At 37.9% G+C, this 21,752-nt stretch overlaps 1 protein-coding gene across 1 annotated transcript in view; it reads left to right on the top strand.

The window, feature by feature from the left end:
* The window catches only part of LOC129781445 (uncharacterized), a 324,032-nt gene that overhangs the window by 128,307 nt on the left and 173,973 nt on the right, over positions 1-21,752 (top strand). The window contains exons 11-12 of the mRNA XM_055789175.1: positions 2,145-2,300; positions 17,482-17,637. The gene's annotated coding sequence lies outside the window, so the exon portion shown is untranslated. The remainder of the gene's footprint in view (positions 1-2,144; positions 2,301-17,481; positions 17,638-21,752) is intronic.

The following is a 21,752-nucleotide window of genomic DNA, read 5'->3' as shown; positions in this document are numbered from 1 at the left end:
TCGTACAGCAATACTCTGTAACTCCTTCTATTCTCCTTCCTCCTTCTATAAGACCAGGTGATGACCTTGCAGCTTTATGTCATTGTAAACAAGCAATTTATATTCTACTGTGTAGATATTGGTGACTAGTGATCCCCGATACAGAAATCAATTATTAATCGAACGAATACGGTGCAACTATCGCAATAAACGAAGCCTGAGACGAGACATGACAATAGGGGGCCGATTCCGGACCACCACTTCTGTCAAACTCGGACCACTTGCAACTCGCCTTCTGATTGGCTAATGAGTAAAATAATTAACAAAGATAAATATGTTGCCAAATATATTCAAAATTGAATAATTGTTGCATTCACATTTCAATTTAGCGATAATTTCTATAATGGATTTTTTTTTGTATATTTTCGTTTCTATTACGTCCGGTGTTCCCGAAGAGAAGGAAACATTGCATCGGAATTTCCACCCTACATCTTTTCGGGATTATTTTGCCATCTAGCATAGCATAATCAGCGACCTAACAAAGAAGAGCATTCAATTATTTTCCAACCGTAAAGCAGTTAGTAATATAATTATAATCTAATAACAAATAACAACCAACGCAGCAGAAAAGTATTTAAAATCATATTGGAACTTGAATAAACCATACATACCTACAGAAAAAAAACCTGAATAAACGCTATGTTATTATTTGGGAATGTATGATTTTATCAATATTTCAGTACTGTTAGTATTTGAACGATATCAAAGTTAAATTATAAGGCCTTATTTCCGTATACACTCCACGGTAAAAACGAATTGAAGTTTATCCGCGATGACAGAGATACGGTATCGATATCTGGAAACGAAATAAGCTTTTAACAAGTCTTACTACTCGGCCCGAAGGCACTTTTAAATTGTTAAAACCTGAATGAAAATTTTTACTTGGCGTTATTTATTTACTTGAAGAACGTCTTTCTTACCCTAACTTGACCTGTTTTCTATACACTTTGCGATATTCTCACTAAAACTACTCATTATAATATAAAATTATCTTCAGATACAATTTTTGTACGAGATTATTTTACCAAATGAAGAAAGCAAAGTTTTCCATTCACAATCAACACTAATATGATACGGAGAAGTTAATTTTCATTCATAATTTCTATTTGAAGAGTGTTCATTCTACCTGAAAACCCATCATTTTCTCTAACTCGTAAAACGAAATTTCATGGCGTGTCGTCCATTCCGTTTTCATCTTGAAGTGTAAACGGTAAGGCCCGTAATCTCTTGATAAATAAAATGAACTTTGAATTTAATTCATATATGTCAACATATCATACACCTACTATCAAATCTACGTTTTCTAGTTTTCTTTATCTCTTCACATTTTATTTTTTGGATACCAAAATAACAGGAAAATACTTATTGTTTAAAATATGTGATATTCGGTCGGAAGATTAATACAAAAAAAATTATGCAACTCAGAAAATACATGATACGAAGAACACATGTTTTTCATGGGAAAATAATCTTCCGAAATTTTATAACATTTGGCAACCTTCACATCTCGCTTCCCTGTTATCTAGCACTTGGTCGAAGAAAATGCAGAAAGAAGAGTAAGAAGCCAGTTGTCACGTCTTGTCTTAGGTGATTACATCGTGTTGGCTCAACCGATCCCGCTTCCGTTGCTACCTTCAAAATTTTTGTGTGCAGTCAGCCGATTGCAAAATTCCAGCCGTAAATTGCACTCAACCGAGGGCTGTGTGTTTTTGAAGTTATCCTTTGGCTTGTGTAGAGAAAAAGACTATACCTAAAAGTGTGTTTTTGTTTCCCGAGAATTCGCGTGAAGAAAAAATTGTGTCCGATCGGAAGTTCCCGTGTGTCCTTAGATTGACGACGCAGTTTGTGTGAGCATAACTCTGCAACGTGTCCGAAAAAGTTGTAGAAGTAAAACAAAACGTGTATGATTCTGTACGAAACCGACGGTGTGTAAACTAAATGTATGAGTACAAACAAACTGAAGTGTTTTGTCCAATCAATTTGCATTGTAATAGGTTATTGATAACAACTGTGATTAAATTATCTTAACTTTTTTTAATTAAATGAAGTAATTTTCCGGCTATGACTTTCATTAAATACTTTTTTACCCTCATGTATATTTTCAGGTGATTGCATCCAGAAATCTTTAGACGATATCGCACAAAATTCAGCCATTCGAAATGACGTTCCTTCACAACAAACAGGCTCAAAACAAAAGAATTCTGATACTGGAAATACGTTGTCTAGCAATGAAAGCATGTCTGTTGTCGATGAATTGAAAGGTATGTACAATAGAACAATCAATTTTTTTATTCTTCTAATTTGTTGATTCGTATGTTGTAATTTAAAAACCAAAGATTGTTTAAAGCACTGGTTGGAAAACTTATGAAGCGATCGCCGTTGACGTATTCTATGACCAAAACCGCGTTCTCTCTCGACCTCTCCGTCATTGGTTCCGATCTAAAATTGATTGGATAACAAATCGACAAATATTTGGATTTTTGAAATATTTTGAGCGTATCAGTGGTGCAATGAGTTTGTTCTCTATGATCGGAAAAATTACCGACTGGACCATTTTTGGATCCAAATGCTATTGGATTACATCACGGGAACACCAAGCCAAACTGATGCTATTGGATTACATCACGGGAACACCAAGCCAAACTGATGCTATTGGATTACATCACGGGAACACCAAGCCGAATGCGTAAATGGGTGCGAATATTACTTCGCTCGGACGCATTCATACGCAAACAATTTTTCATGACTGTTCCATGCGAAAGCAGAACAGAAACCGATGCGAGTGAAAGTACTCACGCCTTGCGTATGTCTGCTTTTCGCGTTGACGGTGGAATGGTGTCATCTGGATACGACATTAGTTTGTATGAGACCAGCTATTCTCTATCAGTCGCCCTTAAAGCAGTTTTAAATTGCTAAAATTTGTATGAAATTTTTTTCTTGGTGTTATTTACCTATTAGACGTACGTCGTTATGACCCTAATTTAAACGATTTTCAGATTTTTCAGATATTCTCACCAGAACATAACATTATAATATAAAATTATCTAGAGACACAATTTTTGCATGATATTTTTTCACTACTTGCAAGCAAAAGTGATTTTCATTTACATAGAGTACTAATTTTTTTTTGGGAAAATTAATTCTCATTCATAATTTTGATTTTAAAAGTGTGTTCATTTCTACTGCAACCCCATATTGTCATGCCTACTCCTCCATTCCGTAATATGAAGCTCAATGCCCAAACACTCATGCAAGCGAGCAAAACAAATCACGGTTTCTTCATGTGCCTATATTTTGTGACCGTGTTCGGGAACACATTGCGATCACCAATCATCATCAATGAGCAAGATTGTTATGATTTCAATAGCTTGCTTTCAAAGCAATTTTTAAGCTTTTGAACCGATAAGTGACAATCATATAATTCGTTGACATTTTATCTCTTGGATGAAGTGATTATTATACCACTCCATCCAGCCGGTAAAGAGGTATTAACGTTCAAAACCTTGCAGTCCAGCGTCACTCTCTCGTTTTAGAAACTTTGAACTAACACCCCGGTACAGAAATGAAAGACGTAGTCAAAACCAACATCTTCTATACAATTTTCGACTCTTTTGAGTTGTGTTGGAAAAGTTCTAGAAAGGATAGTAAATCGACGCCTAAAGACCTTTTTAGAGTCTAATAAGCTGCTCGATCCAAGACAGTTCGCTTTTCGTGCGGGAAAATGCACAGAAGATCACCTCGAAGATCTACAGGCTATTGTACATGACGTTATTGAGAAAGATCACCACGCAGATGTGGCATCACTTTATCTAAGTAAAGCATTTGATCAGCATGGAGATATCCAGTATTGAAGAGTCTCTTCGACTGGGTGATCCGTGGAAGACTAGGTTTCTATGTGAAAAGTTTCCTAGAAAATAGAACTCAGAGCCATAGTCAACAACACAAAATCTTCATTGAAAATCCAAGAAAGGGGAATTCCCCAAGGCTCGGTTGTATCGCCAACTCTCTTCATAATTATTATGCAGTCCCTTTTTGCAAAAAATCCGGAAAATGTAAAAATTCTTGTCTATGCGACATTGTGCTAGTACTAGCGACATTGTGCTAGTTTCAGTTAGCGTCACTGCATCAGCAACAAGAAAAACAGGAAGTGGGTTATATCTATGGTATAACCGCAAGGGTGACGTAGGACTATCGTTGATTTAGAGATCATTTGTTTGAATTTGAATCTGAATTCATTCTGAATGAATGAATATTTGGGGGACTTCGAAAACGAGAGTGTTACGTTGGATGCACAAGGTTTTATGCATCCAATATTGGATACGGAAATATTCTACTGATAGGGAAGAATAATCTTCAGAAGCTATTCTGTTAATTGCGATTGATTGAAAAATCACAAAACCAAATGTATTTGGTCACAGTGTTACATGGATAGAAAACATTAAAATAAACTCTTTCACTTGAATGTAATTTTAAATTCCCAGAGGAACTGGCAGATTATTTTCAGTAACGATTAGATATTACCACATTTTCCTCGATACTGGAAGCCCACCAGTGGTTTATGCTAACTCGATAACCATCTGTTAATAGCACTTGATTGAAACATATTTGGTCACAGTGTTACATAGATAGAAAACATTCAAATAAATTCTTTCACATGAATGTATTTTTAAATTCCCAGAGGAACTGGCAGATTATTTTCCGGATCTTTCTCGATGCTGAATGGCATCCAAACGGTAAGAATTCCGTGCGTGTATATGTGTGTGTAGCGGCTGCTTCGATGGTCACCTTCTCTTCTCCTGAAGGATCGGCTTCTCTGTGCTCCCTCACAGGTTCAAACAAACTGCCTGCGTTTCAGGGCAGATCTCGATCCTTCGCCGTCCAGCACCCTCAGCAACGATGTTGTCTTGTCGATGTCCTCACGAAAAATGAATGCGTCTCACCACCAGAATATCGCTTAAGTATGCTTTTTGTGCGTGATTGAATCGAGAGAAGGCATGGTTTACGATGGTAATTTGGAAGGCAAACTAGAGGGGAATGAACTCTCTGAGCTCGGAACTTTCGGCGACTGAGCAATAATCGATTGCGGGCGCATACAATATTGGATACGGAAATATTCTACTGATGGGGAAGAATAATCTTCAGAAGCTATTCTGTTAATTGCGATTGATTGAAAAATCACAAAACCAAATGTATTTGGTCACAGTGTTACATGGATAGAAAACATTCAAATAAACTCTTTCACATGAATGTATTTTTAAATTCCCAGAGGAATTGGCAGATTATTTTCAGTAACGATTAGATATTTCCACATTTTCCTCGATACTGGAAGCCCACCAGTGGTTAATACTAACTCGATAACCATCTGTTAATAGCACTTGATTGAAACATATTTGGTCACAGTGTTACATGGATAGAAAACATTCAAATAAACTCTTTCACATGAATGTATTTTTAAATTCCCAGAGGAACTGGCAGATTATTTTCCGGATCTTTCTCGATGCTGAATGGCATCCAAACGGAAAGAATGCCGTGCGTGTATGTGTGTGTGTGTTTGTAGCGGCTGCTTCGAGATCTTCCCGGGGAACAGTTTGTGGCATCACTCTCCTCCTGATGGATTCCCTTCTGGCCTAAGGTGCACAAACAGGCTCTTAGAGACACCGTTCATTCGCGCTTTCATGATAAACGAAGAGCTTCACCACAACAGCGACAACATGCTCCAATCGCTGTTCAATTAGAACTAAGTGGATTTCCGAGCGGCGCTCGCTTATATACCGATTGGTGATTTCAATAGCCTGTTTTGAAAGCAATTTTAAGACTATTGAAACAAGTTTTTGGATCAGAAAGTAACAAGTATAGAACGCGTAGACATTTTATCTATCGAATGAAGTGTTTATCATACCATTTCGTTCAGTTGTTTAGGAGCTATTAACGCTCAAAATCTCGGTCTCCGGCGTAACGCTTTCGTTTTCGAAACTTTGATTTTACACCCCGGTATAGAAATGTAAGACGTAGTCCTACGTCAAAAGACTTCAGAAAGCGATTGATTCTGTTCAAAACGGGGCTGGTTTCGATATATCCCCGAAAAATCAAAACTTCTGCATATATGTAATCCCAAAGCTCACTTCAAAGTTTCCAACCCTAAAATTTTCGAAACCCAAATTCCCTCAGTCAAAACTCTCAAAATACTTGGAGTAACTTTTGATAAGAGACTGATTTTTAAACCACATGCTCAGATGGTCAAAAAAGATGCCCGCAATAGATTGAATCTATTGAAGGCGATTTCTGGCAATCTAGTTTTGGGACATAGGAAATCTCTTTTACGGATAATAAATGCTTGGTTAATACCAAAAATTCTCTATGGAGTAAGCATCTTCAGCCGAGGTGGTGAAAAACCACTAAAAACGATCGAACCGGTATATAACAAGGCAATAAAGATAGCCATTGGTGCCTTCGTTACAAGTCCTACCCTCGCTGTTATGGCAGAGAGTGGGCAACTACCATTTGATCGACTCGTTACGAAGATTGTAACAAATAGAGCTATTCGTTACCTTTCAATTCCTGACCGTGACCATGATGTTACATTAATATCTCGGGCAAAGGACCAATTCAAAGAACACACGAATTAGAATCTTCCCGATATATGTGTACATTTGACGGTCATGGAAAGGAATTGGAATGTAAAACCGCCGAATGTTAACCTTGATTTACTCAAGGAAGTTCGTGCAGAAGATCTCCCATCAAAAGTGAAGGCCTGTTTCAATCACCTCGTAGTAATAAAATTCCAGTTTGAACATCAAGTACACTAAGCACTGATGGTGTCGGTTGCGGTATTTTTGAAAACCGATATACTGGTAGTTTCTCGCTTCCTCCACAATGCACTATTTTTAGCGCAGAAGCATTTTCGCTTCTAATCGCTACCCAAGAGTGCACACATGATTCTCTTCCTATTGTTCTGTTTTATGATCCCGCGAGCTGTCTCCGGGCTCTTCGAAAAGGTAAAAACCTTCACCCATGGATCATTGCAATAGAAGAAGCTGCCTCAGATAAAAATATTACCTTCTGTTGGATTTCCGGTGATACCGGAATTCCTGGAAATATTGTCGCCGACAAATTAGCCGGTAGGGGCAGAATTCAAGAACCCCCTAATGTACCCATTCATCGCTCCGATGCGAAACTTTGGGTAAAACAGCAGATCCACCAAAGTTGGAACATAGCCTGGAGAAACAACAGACCAACTTTTCTTCAAAAAATTAAAAATACCACTCTTCCATGGCATGACAGAAACAACAGTAAGGAAAGACGGCTTCTCACCCGTCTTCGAATCGGCCATACAAAGGTCACTCATACATATCTTTTTCAAAGAAATAAAGAAAAACCTCAATGCTCTTGCAACGAGGCTCCCATCTCTGTAAGTCACTTACTACTGGATTGTCAACATACGAAGGATGCTAGAATTAGGATTAATATTGGAAAAAACCTAAGGGACATATTGAGTAATGATGAAACAGGACTTTACAGGAAAATATAGAACATTTGAAACTAGAATAATAAAAATAGTAGAAAAGAAAATCGGAGACGATTGAATCGTTAGATTTAAAGTCTCCGTAAACAAAGGAAAATAAGAAGAAACATTGCAAATACATAGGGGGCGCTTTTGCTCCCACCGAAATGTTGCTTCGTGTAATTTCATATCAATGGCCGATCGTGTATTGTGAAAAAATGATCACAAGTGTAAGTGTAAATTTTGTGTTGTGGTGAAAATTACTTGATATGTGAAACGATTTATTTCAATTTTCATAAATAAAAAATCAAGCTGTTTTTCCGCTCGAGAACGGGTCGTTTGGTTAAGCGGCGAGAAAAATTGTAGAAGTGAAGAAATATTAGAAAAAGTGATTTCCCATATGCTCTACATATGGTATAGTGTAGGTGTTGTTTGTCCAATTAAAATTCGCATTGGGTTGAATTAAACACAAACTAAAAATTATAAAAGAAAATTACTTTTTCCGTTTCCAATATGTTTTCTCTATATTAAGGTTAAAGTGGAAGCTAGCCACAATGGCGCTCATTTCTTTCATGTCCCTCCCTCATCTCTCGCCCGAAAATCTATAATTTTGCGAAACAGTGTGAAGAAAATGATCGTTTTCGCACACTTCCCATCAAAACTCGAGCAAGTGCTCTGAAAGTTAAATTTTCATTTTCCAATCTTCGACCATGGTTTTGTTTGTTTGGTGAAATTCGTTATTTTTTCGACACTGATGCCAGACAACATCATCGAAACAGCTATAAAAACTACTCAATAAAATGTTATTCCTTAGTCATAGCGTTTCATGTCATGAAAATCAATAGAATAAAATTTTATTGATATCAATACAATTATTATTTTTACGTTTAATGGGTGTATAATGTAAGTTTAAGCAACTTTAACATTGGGTAAGAAAATTGTATTGCAGAGCTCGGAACACTGCCACGGCTGCCTATGCTTTCAAAAATAGTAAAGTATTACATTACATCAAAATGCCTCGGCCAACGAATATGTTCGAATATGCTCTCCAACGTGAATAGGTTCACAACAATACGATCAACGAAGGAAAATATTAAGGAATTCACCTCTATTCCGGATCCCGAACGGGTTGAAATTGGCAAAATAATGCATTTTGTAATCCGTTCGACTTCGATTAAGCACATTTATCAATCCGTTCGTCTTCGAATTATTTCGAAATTTGTTTATCATCATTGCAAGGATGCCAAATTTGCAGACAAGTTCGCAATTTTACTGATATTAAATTTTTATCGGAGACTCTATTCTGTTGCAGTCTACAGGGCTATCGTATTTCTTTTCTCTATGTCTTGACTCAATTCCCTGCAGTTTTTCAAACATCACTTTACTATTCTCACGATTACAAAGGTAGCTGGCAGGTATTTATACACATCAACATTTCATATTTTCGACGAAGACCTTCTGCTGGCATCTCTGGAGGTAATGATATTTACTAAATTCCTAAAGGGCACTGTTTAGATTTGGTGCGCTCTATCGCATTTGTGTACAAAAAGATCAATTCAAAAACAAAATTTGCAAATGAGAGTCCATCTGAGGAGGATATTCTAAAAAAAAATGTAAGATTGTCATTTGTTTCTTTCTTAAATGTAACAGCACTATTCGCATTTCCGCACATCGGGAAGAAAAGATAGCATTATATTAGATCCGCCATTATGAAGGTCAGCAAACTCAAATCAATGTGATATCTAATGGACAGACCAATCCACCAACATTGATTCCAAGTGCCCCAGCAAACTTGCAATGACAGCTTCACCAATGTAGAGCCCTCCGCCAAATCTATCAGCAGCTAACATCCCTTCAAATCCAATATTCGCACATACTTTGTCGAACCTAGCATACTACCCATACCTCTCGCCAATGCCATCAGCCGGTAGCATTCCAGCTTCGATAACTTCGAATGGGGCGATCCCGGACCAGCGCCAACACCTGTCAATCAAGGATCATCTAGTCAATCCACGATACCAAACAGTGCAAGCTCTCCAATGCCATCATCACCTGCGATTGGAGTGGGCGCGGAAACTTCACCATCAGCAGCTGCTTCATCAAATGTACCCTCGGGCACTGCCACTGCCATTACCGCTGTTGGAACACTTAAAGCACAACCTGCGACAGTTGCGGAGGCGGGCGCTGCCCGGCTAGAAGGTTTCCTAATATTGTGGTCGAGGAGCAAGAAAACCGTGACTGGTTGGACATTTTCTTTACCTTGTGTCGGGTGTGAATCCTGATGACCGTGGTACAGCGCGGACTCGATTATATACAGTTTTTGATTTCTGTTCACTGTATATAATCGAGTCAAATTTTTTTTTATTTGTTTTTTTTACATGTATTTTTCGATTTTTGAAAATAAAAGAGGAATTTGATTTTTGATTCATCCCCTTTAAGTCAGAAAACACCTTTCTCACACGAAAAAAAATAATTTTTCCAGATTGTCTTAGGAGGTGATAGACGATTATATTTAATGAAAAAAATACTCCTACGCATATTTTCGAATTTCAACAATGACAGAGTTATAGAACAGAGAAGAGATAGTTTTTTTTGTTTCGGACTCTGTTGCTTCAAACTGGCTCTACATTAAAAAGTACGCTAAGGAAGACAATTTTGATGATTTCATTTGCAAGATGAGAAAAATTAGTACAGGATTAGTAGTGGAACAACTCATTTAGTGGATGTTAATAACATTTTGGAAGTGAAAAACTTCAAAGTTAATAATTTTTAATGTGTTATTATTAATTTTATCCTAAAATTTTAAATTGAACTACATTGTTTTGCAACAATTAAATTGAAGTTCTTTAACCGCTCTACAATTCGTTCTTTGACGCCCAACTTCTATCTTTCATTATTTGGCTGCAATATCGTTCTAAACAATTCCTGGTGAAAATTCAAGCAATATCTTAAAAAATCCCGATTTTTACCCCACTGCACATGTAATAGCCACTTAAACTTCACCTTAACGCTGAAAGGCTCTCCTTTCCTTCTTGAAATAAGCTAGAAAATTTTTGTTTTTCCAAGCTGTATATAATCGAGTCCAAAATTGTATATAATCGAATCACATATAATCGAGTCCGACCTGTATATCTATACTCGTCTCCGGCAAGATGCTTAACGGTAGTTTTCGTAGGAGTGTTGCTCTATCTATATCAACTCGGCTGTTTCCGCAACAATAACACCGATCGGTTGGAAAAAGCTCGCAGAATTGTCGTTCAGCAGATCAACAATGCTTACGGAGTGAGACCAAATATCATTCCTCGGGCACGAATGGTTCCTCCCAGGCCGGTTGCTGCGGATGTGGCAGTTAATTATCTTTAAGCGGCACAAAACCCGGTTCCAGCACCTCCAGCTGAGTAACCTCCTGTGGCCGCTTACCTCTTTAAAAATCAATGAGAAAAATTATAAATTGAAATCTATATAATTTTACAAGGTTTTACCTTTAATTCGAATGTAGACGAATGCACAATAAATAATTTGCTGCAGAAACTATAACTTTTAAAACCATTTGCCGTTTTGACGTGGGACTACGTATAACCGGAATATATGGAGGGTAAAATGAAAACCTAAACACAGAACATGCAGGAAAAAATGAAAGATTTCGAATGCTTATAGCTCGAACATTTCTTACTGGATAGGAGAGATGTTTGCATCACTTGATAGGGAATATTTCTACGCATCTATCGCAACTAACAAAATGTTGTTTTTCATTAGATAAACAATTGAATAACTGTAAAATATTAGGCGTTATCTAAACGCCCTAACTGCATCGTTCTGATTGGCCCGATTTACGGTTTCCCTAACACAGCCATCAAAACCAAGCAGCTTTGGGGAAATCGGCATTGCAAATACATGAAAGTAGGGGGACTTTTGTTCTCATCGAAAAATGTTCCCTAACACAGACTTTAAAACCAAGCATGAAGTGTAGATATTGAAAAGAATTGGTCCCAAGATGGATCCTTGAGGAACACCTGCATTCACAATGAATTTCTCTGATGAAATATTGTTTATAGAAACATTGAACGCTCTATCAGAAAGATAATTTTTTATAATTTTTATCAAGTATGTAGGAAAACCAAAGTTCTGAAGCTTGTAAATGAGACCATTATGCCAAACATTATCAAATGCTTTTTCAACATCAAGAAGTGCCATGGCAGATGATTTTGAAACTGACTTGTTTCGTCTGATTATATTGTATACTCTACGAAGCTGGTGAATTGTAGAGTGACCTTTTCGGAATCCAAACTGCTCATCCAAAAATATATTGTGCTCATCTGCAAAAGCAAGAATGCGCGTTAATATAATTTTTTCGAATACTTTCGAAAATGCTGGGAGAAGGCTAATTGGTCGATAGCTCTTTGAAGAAGAAGGATCTCTTCCGGGTTTTAGTATCGGGATCACTTTTGCCAACTTCCAACTCGAGGAGAAGTAGCCAAGTGATAGACATCTGTTGAAGACAGAAGTCATAATTTCATATAAGTTGTTACTAAGATGTTTCAACTCAATGTTAAATATACTGTCGAAGCCGGGGGCCTTCATATTCTTCAACGAGCGTATAACCGAGATAACCTCTGCAGTCGAGATGATTTCACTCTCTTGAGGTACAGAATGGATATTGTCAATAGCCCTTACAGTATCATTCGCCGAAGCTTCAAATGGACTTGTAATGTTCTGGCCAAGATTGTGTGAACTAGCGAAATGGTTGCCAATTGCATTAGCCTTTTCGGCAGGTGTTATCGATCGTTCTGAATTGTCAGGTTGAAGAAGAGGAGGAATAGGATTAGACTTGGTCTTGAGAATTTTAGCGAGCCTCCAAAAAGGCTTGGAGTTATTCGGAAGTTTACTAATATCTTTTGCGAATTTTTTGTTACGGAGATCAATCATTCTGGCCTGGATAACCTTGGTTAACTGATTATACTGTCGTTTCCTCTCTCGAATACCAGTACGTTGGTACTGCCTTCGATAGAGGTTCCGAAGCCTAATCAAATGTTTAGTAATGGAATCAATTTGAACAGTCACTCACCTGAATCGTTTCTGGGATGTGGTTTTGGCGAGCCTGAATAACTGCAGTTTGAATAGAGCTGACTGTTGCTTCGATATCTTCGGGAGATTCAAGAGGCTGATTGAGATCAATGTTGTTGTCAATAAGCTGCTGGAATTCCACCCAATTCGCACGATGATGGTCCCGTCTACATTGTGGCCTCCTGACTACGACATTCACTCCCAATTCAACCATCACTGGTAAGTGATCCGAACTCAACTCGTTAAGGGCAATAGGATCACCGATGTGGCGATCCATGTTGGTAACGAAGAAATCAATTATGGAATGTACTCCAGAACGAGAAATGCGAGTGGGGGTCGCTGGACTAAGAATCCTGTAGCGCCCACACTGTAGATCATCATTTAGAGTCACTCCATATTGATTCCTCCTTTGGTTTCCCCAGGACTGATGTCGAGCATTAATGTCCCCGCCGATGACGTATTTCGACTGCCTTCGTGTTAGCTTGATGATATCGTTTTTAAGAAGCAACGCTGAGCCATCTCTGATTGACGTCTGTTTGGGATAGTAGACCGCAATCACGATAATAGACCCAATCGATGTTGTGATTTCCGCCCCAATAGCTTCGATGATGTTGAGTTTCAGACACGGCAAAAGTCGATATCTGATGTTATTTCTGATGGCTAAGGCAACACCTCCTCCACCAGAACCAGCACGATCCATTCTCAATAGACGATAATTCGGGACTCGAATATTAATATTCGGTTTAAGATGCGTCTCAGTAACGATAGCTACGTCGATGCTGTTTGTCACCAGGAAGTCAGTGAACTCGATGGACTCTTAAGAGAGCAGGCATTCCAATTAATTAGCCTTAGAGATGACCGATCCATGGTTATAATAAAAATGTAGCATAACTTGTACTTGTTCCTGTTGGTTGCGACAACTTCTAGTCTGTCGATCTAGTTCAAGAACAGGGTTGCAAGTTCTTGCATGCTATAAAGCTCCTCAGTAGAAGAGGAATGAGGTGAAGGTTTTGGTGTAGGTGATAAACCAATAGCTGCAACCTTACTATAGCTCGGTTGCTCCTTTTTTGGCTTTTCGCTAGAAGAGGCCGTTTGGGGGCGACCTGTAGGAAGTGGAAGAGGAGGAAGAACAGGAATCGTGCGAGAAACCATTGGAGGGAACTCTTTGTCAGTAAATTCTGGAACCTTCTTCCTATTCTGTGTTTTATCAGTAGCTTGCTTCCAGATACGTTTAAAATCCGCACGTTTTGTGCAGCTACGGCTGGTGGCTTGGTGACTTTCGCCACAGTTAACGCATTTGCGAGGTTCTTTTTCTGGAAGGCTGCAAGTGCTTGTTAGGTGGTCAGCAGCACACTTGCCACAACGAGTTTTCATGTGACAGTTTCTTGTTCCGTGTCCGAAACCAAGGCAATTTGAACATTGCGTTACATCCCGATGTTGAGGTTTGTATCGGTCCCATTGTACCGAGATGTTGAAGATCTCACTGATTTCTCTTATGCGAGTTATGTTGGCTGATCCTTTCTTGAAGTGGATCAGGTACAAAACATTGGAATACCCATTGTCTGGCGTTTTATGCCTAGTCATCCGATATACAGCTAACAGCTGAATATTGTATGATTGTTCCAGATCTTTTTTAATATCCTCCAACTCAATAGCAGGAAGACCTCGCAACACCACCTTAAATGGTTTTTCAGACGGCGTATCGTGAGTGTAAAACTCATGATTTTTTGATTTCAGGTATGATCCAATTATTTTATATTGCTCCAGGTTGGGACTAGTGATTTTAATCCCGATGCTGCATATTTTAAAAACTGGCTGCAATTTCAGCGCCAGCAGTTCGGACCTCAAAGTTCCTATATCTCTCGATGTTGTAAAATAAGGTGGTACTTTCACCTTTTTCTCTACATTTACTTTCTCGGTAGTTGGTTCCTCCTCGGTATGGCCATCCAATAAAGCATAGCGGTTTCTTTCTAATATTGGCTCCTTGCCGGTGTCCGATCGATGTCGTTTGTTGGTGCCATGTGGTATGCCTGGGTCGGTTGACCGGGTTTTCCCCATTGTTGTAGTCCTCAAGGGCAGACAGGTAGTTGATGAATCGCAGGTAGACAATCTGAAAAGAGAAATAAATAGCTTTTTAAAAATCAGGTAATGAATGGAGCTCCAAACACGTCCGTCTCTGTCGACGGTCGGAGTGGAATGATAAAAGTTTGCCTCAGCGAGATCCACTGTTTATACTCTAGGCAAGTGTTCCCCTTCAATCTTCTTCTTTTCCTCTGTTCGCGGAGACTTTAAATCCTACGATTTCCCCTTCAATGCTCGTTATTGCCAGCTCTGTTCTGGAAAGCACGCAAATGGACAGAACAAATGTAAGGAAAAATGAAAACGCTTAAAGTTTTCATGAATTTTAACCATTTACAAACCAGGAGATTCCAATGTATAGCATATTAAACAAATCTTAGGGAATTTCCGATTCGTTTAGTATGTAAATCGCCAAAATCTGTTCGCGGCAAAAATAGTTATTAACATTAACTTTATTTCATAAAAACGTGACCTGTTTTCTGATTTGGCACCCTTAATGAAAGACGTAGTTCTACGTCAAAACGGCATGTATCGCTTTAGATAATTAATTTTTAAATGCTGATAAAAAATATCAGCCAAATCGGTCGAGTAGATCCTGATATATTGATACCACCAATTGAAAAACATGGTTTTGAGAAAAACGCGTTTGAAAATTCGTACAGCAATACTCTGTAACTCCTTCTATTCTCCTTCCTCCTTCTATAAGACCAGGTGATGACCTTGCAGCTTTATGTCATTGTAAACAAGCAATTTATATTCTACTGTGTAGATATTGGTGACTAGTGATCCCCGATACAGAAATCAATTATTAATCGAACGAATACGGTGCAACTATCGCAATAAACGAAGCCTGAGACGAGACATGACAATAGGGGGCCGATTCCGGACCACCACTTCTGTCAAACTCGGACCACTTGCAACTCGCCTTCTGATTGGCTAATGAGTAAAATAATTAACAAAGATAAATATGTTGCCAAATATATTCAAAATTGAATAATTGTTGCATTCACATTTCAATTTAGCGATAATTTCTATAATGGATTTTTTTTTGTATATTTTCGTTTCTATTACGTCCGGTGTTCCCGAAGAGAAGGAAACATTGCATCGGAATTTCCACCCTACATCTTTTCGGGATTATTTTGCCATCTAGCATAGCATAATCAGCGACCTAACAAAGAAGAGCATTCAATTATTTTCCAACCGTAAAGCAGTTAGTAATATAATTATAATCTAATAACAAATAACAACCAACGCAGCAGAAAAGTATTTAAAATCATATTGGAACTTGAATAAACCATACATACCTACAGAAAAAAAACCTGAATAAACGCTATGTTATTATTTGGGAATGTATGATTTTATCAATATTTCAGTACTGTTAGTATTTGAACGATATCAAAGTTAAATTATAAGGCCTTATTTCCGTATACACTCCACGGTAAAAACGAATTGAAGTTTATCCGCGATGACAGAGATACGGTATCGATATCTGGAAACGAAATAAGCTTTTAACAAGTCTTACTACTCGGCCCGAAGGCACTTTTAAATTGTTAAAACCTGAATGAAAATTTTTACTTGGCGTTATTTATTTACTTGAAGAACGTCTTTCTTACCCTAACTTGACCTGTTTTCTATACACTTTGCGATATTCTCACTAAAACTACTCATTATAATATAAAATTATCTTCAGATACAATTTTTGTACGAGATTATTTTACCAAATGAAGAAAGCAAAGTTTTCCATTCACAATCAACACTAATATGATACGGAGAAGTTAATTTTCATTCATAATTTCTATTTGAAGAGTGTTCATTCTACCTGAAAACCCATCATTTTCTCTAACTCGTAAAACGAAATTTCATGGCGTGTCGTCCATTCCGTTTTCATCTTGAAGTGTAAACGGTAAGGCCCGTAATCTCTTGATAAATAAAATGAACTTTGAATTTAATTCATATATGTCAACATATCATACACCTACTATCAAATCTACGTTTTCTAGTTTTCTTTATCTCTTCACATTTTATTTTTTGGATACCAAAATAACAGGAAAATACTTATTGTTTAAAATATGTGATATTCGGTCGGAAGATTAATACAAAAAAAATTATGCAACTCAGAAAATACATGATACGAAGAACACATGTTTTTCATGGGAAAATAATCTTCCGAAATTTTATAACATTTGGCAACCTTCACATCTCGCTTCCCTGTTATCTAGCACTTGGTCGAAGAAAATGCAGAAAGAAGAGTAAGAAGCCAGTTGTCACGTCTTGTCTTAGGTGATTACATCGTGTTGGCTCAACCGATCCCGCTTCCGTTGCTACCTTCAAAATTTTTGTGTGCAGTCAGCCGATTGCAAAATTCCAGCCGTAAATTGCACTCAACCGAGGGCTGTGTGTTTTTGAAGTTATCCTTTGGCTTGTGTAGAGAAAAAGACTATACCTAAAAGTGTGTTTTTGTTTCCCGAGAATTCGCGTGAAGAAAAAATTGTGTCCGATCGGAAGTTCCCGTGTGTCCTTAGATTGACGACGCAGTTTGTGTGAGCATAACTCTGCAACGTGTCCGAAAAAGTTGTAGAAGTAAAACAAAACGTGTATGATTCTGTACGAAACCGACGGTGTGTAAACTAAATGTATGAGTACAAACAAACTGAAGTGTTTTGTCCAATCAATTTGCATTGTAATAGGTTATTGATAACAACTGTGATTAAATTATCTTAACTTTTTTTAATTAAATGAAGTAATTTTCCGGCTATGACTTTCATTAAATACTTTTTTACCCTCATGTATATTTTCAGGTGATTGCATCCAGAAATCTTTAGACGATATCGCACAAAATTCAGCCATTCGAAATGACGTTCCTTCACAACAAACAGGCTCAAAACAAAAGAATTCTGATACTGGAAATACGTTGTCTAGCAATGAAAGCATGTCTGTTGTCGATGAATTGAAAGGTATGTACAATAGAACAATCAATTTTTTTATTCTTCTAATTTGTTGATTCGTATGTTGTAATTTAAAAACCAAAGATTGTTTAAAGCACTGGTTGGAAAACTTATGAAGCGATCGCCGTTGACGTATTCTATGACCAAAACCGCGTTCTCTCTCGACCTCTCCGTCATTGGTTCCGATCTAAAATTGATTGGATAACAAATCGACAAATATTTGGATTTTTGAAATATTTTGAGCGTATCAGTGGTGCAATGAGTTTGTTCTCTATGATCGGAAAAATTACCGACTGGACCATTTTTGGATCCAAATGCTATTGGATTACATCACGGGAACACCAAGCCAAACTGATGCTATTGGATTACATCACGGGAACACCAAGCCAAACTGATGCTATTGGATTACATCACGGGAACACCAAGCCGAATGCGTAAATGGGTGCGAATATTACTTCGCTCGGACGCATTCATACGCAAACAATTTTTCATGACTGTTCCATGCGAAAGCAGAACAGAAACCGATGCGAGTGAAAGTACTCACGCCTTGCGTATGTCTGCTTTTCGCGTTGACGGTGGAATGGTGTCATCTGGATACGACATTAGTTTGTATGAGACCAGCTATTCTCTATCAGTCGCCCTTAAAGCAGTTTTAAATTGCTAAAATTTGTATGAAATTTTTTTCTTGGTGTTATTTACCTATTAGACGTACGTCGTTATGACCCTAATTTAAACGATTTTCAGATTTTTCAGATATTCTCACCAGAACATAACATTATAATATAAAATTATCTAGAGACACAATTTTTGCATGATATTTTTTCACTACTTGCAAGCAAAAGTGATTTTCATTTACATAGAGTACTAATTTTTTTTTGGGAAAATTAATTCTCATTCATAATTTTGATTTTAAAAGTGTGTTCATTTCTACTGCAACCCCATATCGTCATGCCTACTCCTCCATTCCGTAATACGAAGCTCAATGCCCAAACACTCATGCAAGCGAGCAAAACAAATCACGGTTTCTTCATGTGCCTATATTTTGTGACCGTGTTCGGGAACACATTGCGATCACCAATCATCATCAATGAGCAAGATTGTTATGATTTCAATAGCTTGCTTTCAAAGCAATTTTTAAGCTTTTGAACCGATAAGTGACAATCATATAATTCGTTGACATTTTATCTCTTGGATGAAGTGATTATTATACCACTCCATCCAGCCGGTAAAGAGGTATTAACGTTCAAAACCTTGCAGTCCAGCGTCACTCTCTCGTTTTAGAAACTTTGAACTAACACCCCGGTACAGAAATGAAAGACGTAGTCAAAACCAACATCTTCTATACAATTTTCGACTCTTTTGAGTTGTGTTGGAAAAGTTCTAGAAAGGATAGTAAATCGACGCCTAAAGACCTTTTTAGAGTCTAATAAGCTGCTCGATCCAAGACAGTTCGCTTTTCGTGCGGGAAAATGCACAGAAGATCACCTCGAAGATCTACAGGCTATTGTACATGACGTTATTGAGAAAGATCACCACGCAGATGTGGCATCACTTTATCTAAGTAAAGCATTTGATCAGCATGGAGATATCCAGTATTGAAGAGTCTCTTCGACTGGGTGATCCGTGGAAGACTAGGTTTCTATGTGAAAAGTTTCCTAGAAAATAGAACTCAGAGCCATAGTCAACAACACAAAATCTTCATTGAAAATCCAAGAAAGGGGAATTCCCCAAGGCTCGGTTGTATCGCCAACTCTCTTCATAATTATTATGCAGTCCCTTTTTGCAAAAAATCCGGAAAATGTAAAAATTCTTGTCTATGCGACATTGTGCTAGTACTAGCGACATTGTGCTAGTTTCAGTTAGCGTCACTGCATCAGCAACAAGAAAAACAGGAAGTGGGTTATATCTATGGTATAACCGCAAGGGTGACGTAGGACTATCGTTGATTTAGAGATCATTTGTTTGAATTTGAATCTGAATTCATTCTGAATGAATGAATATTTGGGGGACTTCGAAAACGAGAGTGTTACGTTGGATGCACAAGGTTTTATGCATCCAATATTGGATACGGAAATATTCTACTGATAGGGAAGAATAATCTTCAGAAGCTATTCTGTTAATTGCGATTGATTGAAAAATCACAAAACCAAATGTATTTGGTCACAGTGTTACATGGATAGAAAACATTAAAATAAACTCTTTCACTTGAATGTAATTTTAAATTCCCAGAGGAACTGGCAGATTATTTTCAGTAACGATTAGATATTACCACATTTTCCTCGATACTGGAAGCCCACCAGTGGTTTATGCTAACTCGATAACCATCTGTTAATAGCACTTGATTGAAACATATTTGGTCACAGTGTTACATAGATAGAAAACATTCAAATAAATTCTTTCACATGAATGTATTTTTAAATTCCCAGAGGAACTGGCAGATTATTTTCCGGATCTTTCTCGATGCTGAATGGCATCCAAACGGTAAGAATTCCGTGCGTGTATATGTGTGTGTAGCGGCTGCTTCGATGGTCACCTTCTCTTCTCCTGAAGGATCGGCTTCTCTGTGCTCCCTCACAGGTTCAAACAAACTGCCTGCGTTTCAGGGCAGATCTCGATCCTTCGCCGTCCAGCACCCTCAGCAACGATGTTGTCTTGTCGATGTCCTCACGAAAAATGAATGCGTCTCACCACCAGAATATCGCTTAAGTATGCTTTTTGTGCGTGATTGAATCGAGAGAAGGCATGGTTTACGATGGTAATTTGGAAGGCAAACTAGAGGGGAATGAACTCTCTGAGCTCGGAACTTTCGGCGACTGAGCAATAATCGATTGCGGGCGCATACAATATTGGATACGGAAATATTCTACTGATGGGGAAGAATAATCTTCAGAAGCTATTCTGTTAATTGCGATTGATTGAAAAATCACAAAACCAAATGTATTTGGTCACAGTGTTACATGGATAGAAAACATTCAAATAAACTCTTTCACATGAATGTATTTTTAAATTCCCAGAGGAATTGGCAGATTATTTTCAGTAACGATTAGATATTTCCACATTTTCCTCGATACTGGAAGCCCACCAGTGGTTAATACTAACTCGATAACCATCTGTTAATAGCACTTGATTGAAACATATTTGGTCACAGTGTTACATGGATAGAAAACATTCAAATAAACTCTTTCACATGAATGTATTTTTAAATTCCCAGAGGAACTGGCAGATTATTTTCCGGATCTTTCTCGATGCTGAATGGCATCCAAACGGAAAGAATGCCGTGCGTGTATGTGTGTGTGTGTTTGTAGCGGCTGCTTCGAGATCTTCCCGGGGAACAGTTTGTGGCATCACTCTCCTCCTGATGGATTCCCTTCTGGCCTAAGGTGCACAAACAGGCTCTTAGAGACACCGTTCATTCGCGCTTTCATGATAAACGAAGAGCTTCACCACAACAGCGACAACATGCTCCAATCGCTGTTCAATTAGAACTAAGTGGATTTCCGAGCGGCGCTCGCTTATATACCGATTGGTGATTTCAATAGCCTGTTTTGAAAGCAATTTTAAGACTATTGAAACAAGTTTTTGGATCAGAAAGTAACAAGTATAGAACGCGTAGACATTTTATCTATCGAATGAAGTGTTTATCATACCATTTCGTTCAGTTGTTTAGGAGCTATTAACGCTCAAAATCTCGGTCTCCGGCGTAACGCTTTCGTTTTCGAAACTTTGATTTTACACCCCGGTATAGAAATGTAAGACGTAGTCCTACGTCAAAAGACTTCAGAAAGCGATTGATTCTGTTCAAAACGGGGCTGGTTTCGATATATCCCCGAAAAATCAAAACTTCTGCATATATGTAATCCCAAAGCTCACTTCAAAGTTTCCAACCCTAAAATTTTCGAAACCCAAATTCCCTCAGTCAAAACTCTCAAAATACTTGGAGTAACTTTTGATAAGAGACTGATTTTTAAACCACATGCTCAGATGGTCAAAAAAGATGCCCGCAATAGATTGAATCTATTGAAGGCGATTTCTGGCAATCTAGTTTTGGGACATAGGAAATCTCTTTTACGGATAATAAATGCTTGGTTAATACCAAAAATTCTCTATGGAGTAAGCATCTTCAG

This window comes from Toxorhynchites rutilus, unplaced genomic scaffold, assembly GCF_029784135.1.
Source record: "Toxorhynchites rutilus septentrionalis strain SRP unplaced genomic scaffold, ASM2978413v1 HiC_scaffold_10, whole genome shotgun sequence".
NCBI classification, from domain to species: Eukaryota; Metazoa; Arthropoda; class Insecta; order Diptera; family Culicidae; genus Toxorhynchites; species Toxorhynchites rutilus.
This window is presented reverse-complemented; position numbering and strand designations above follow the sequence as displayed.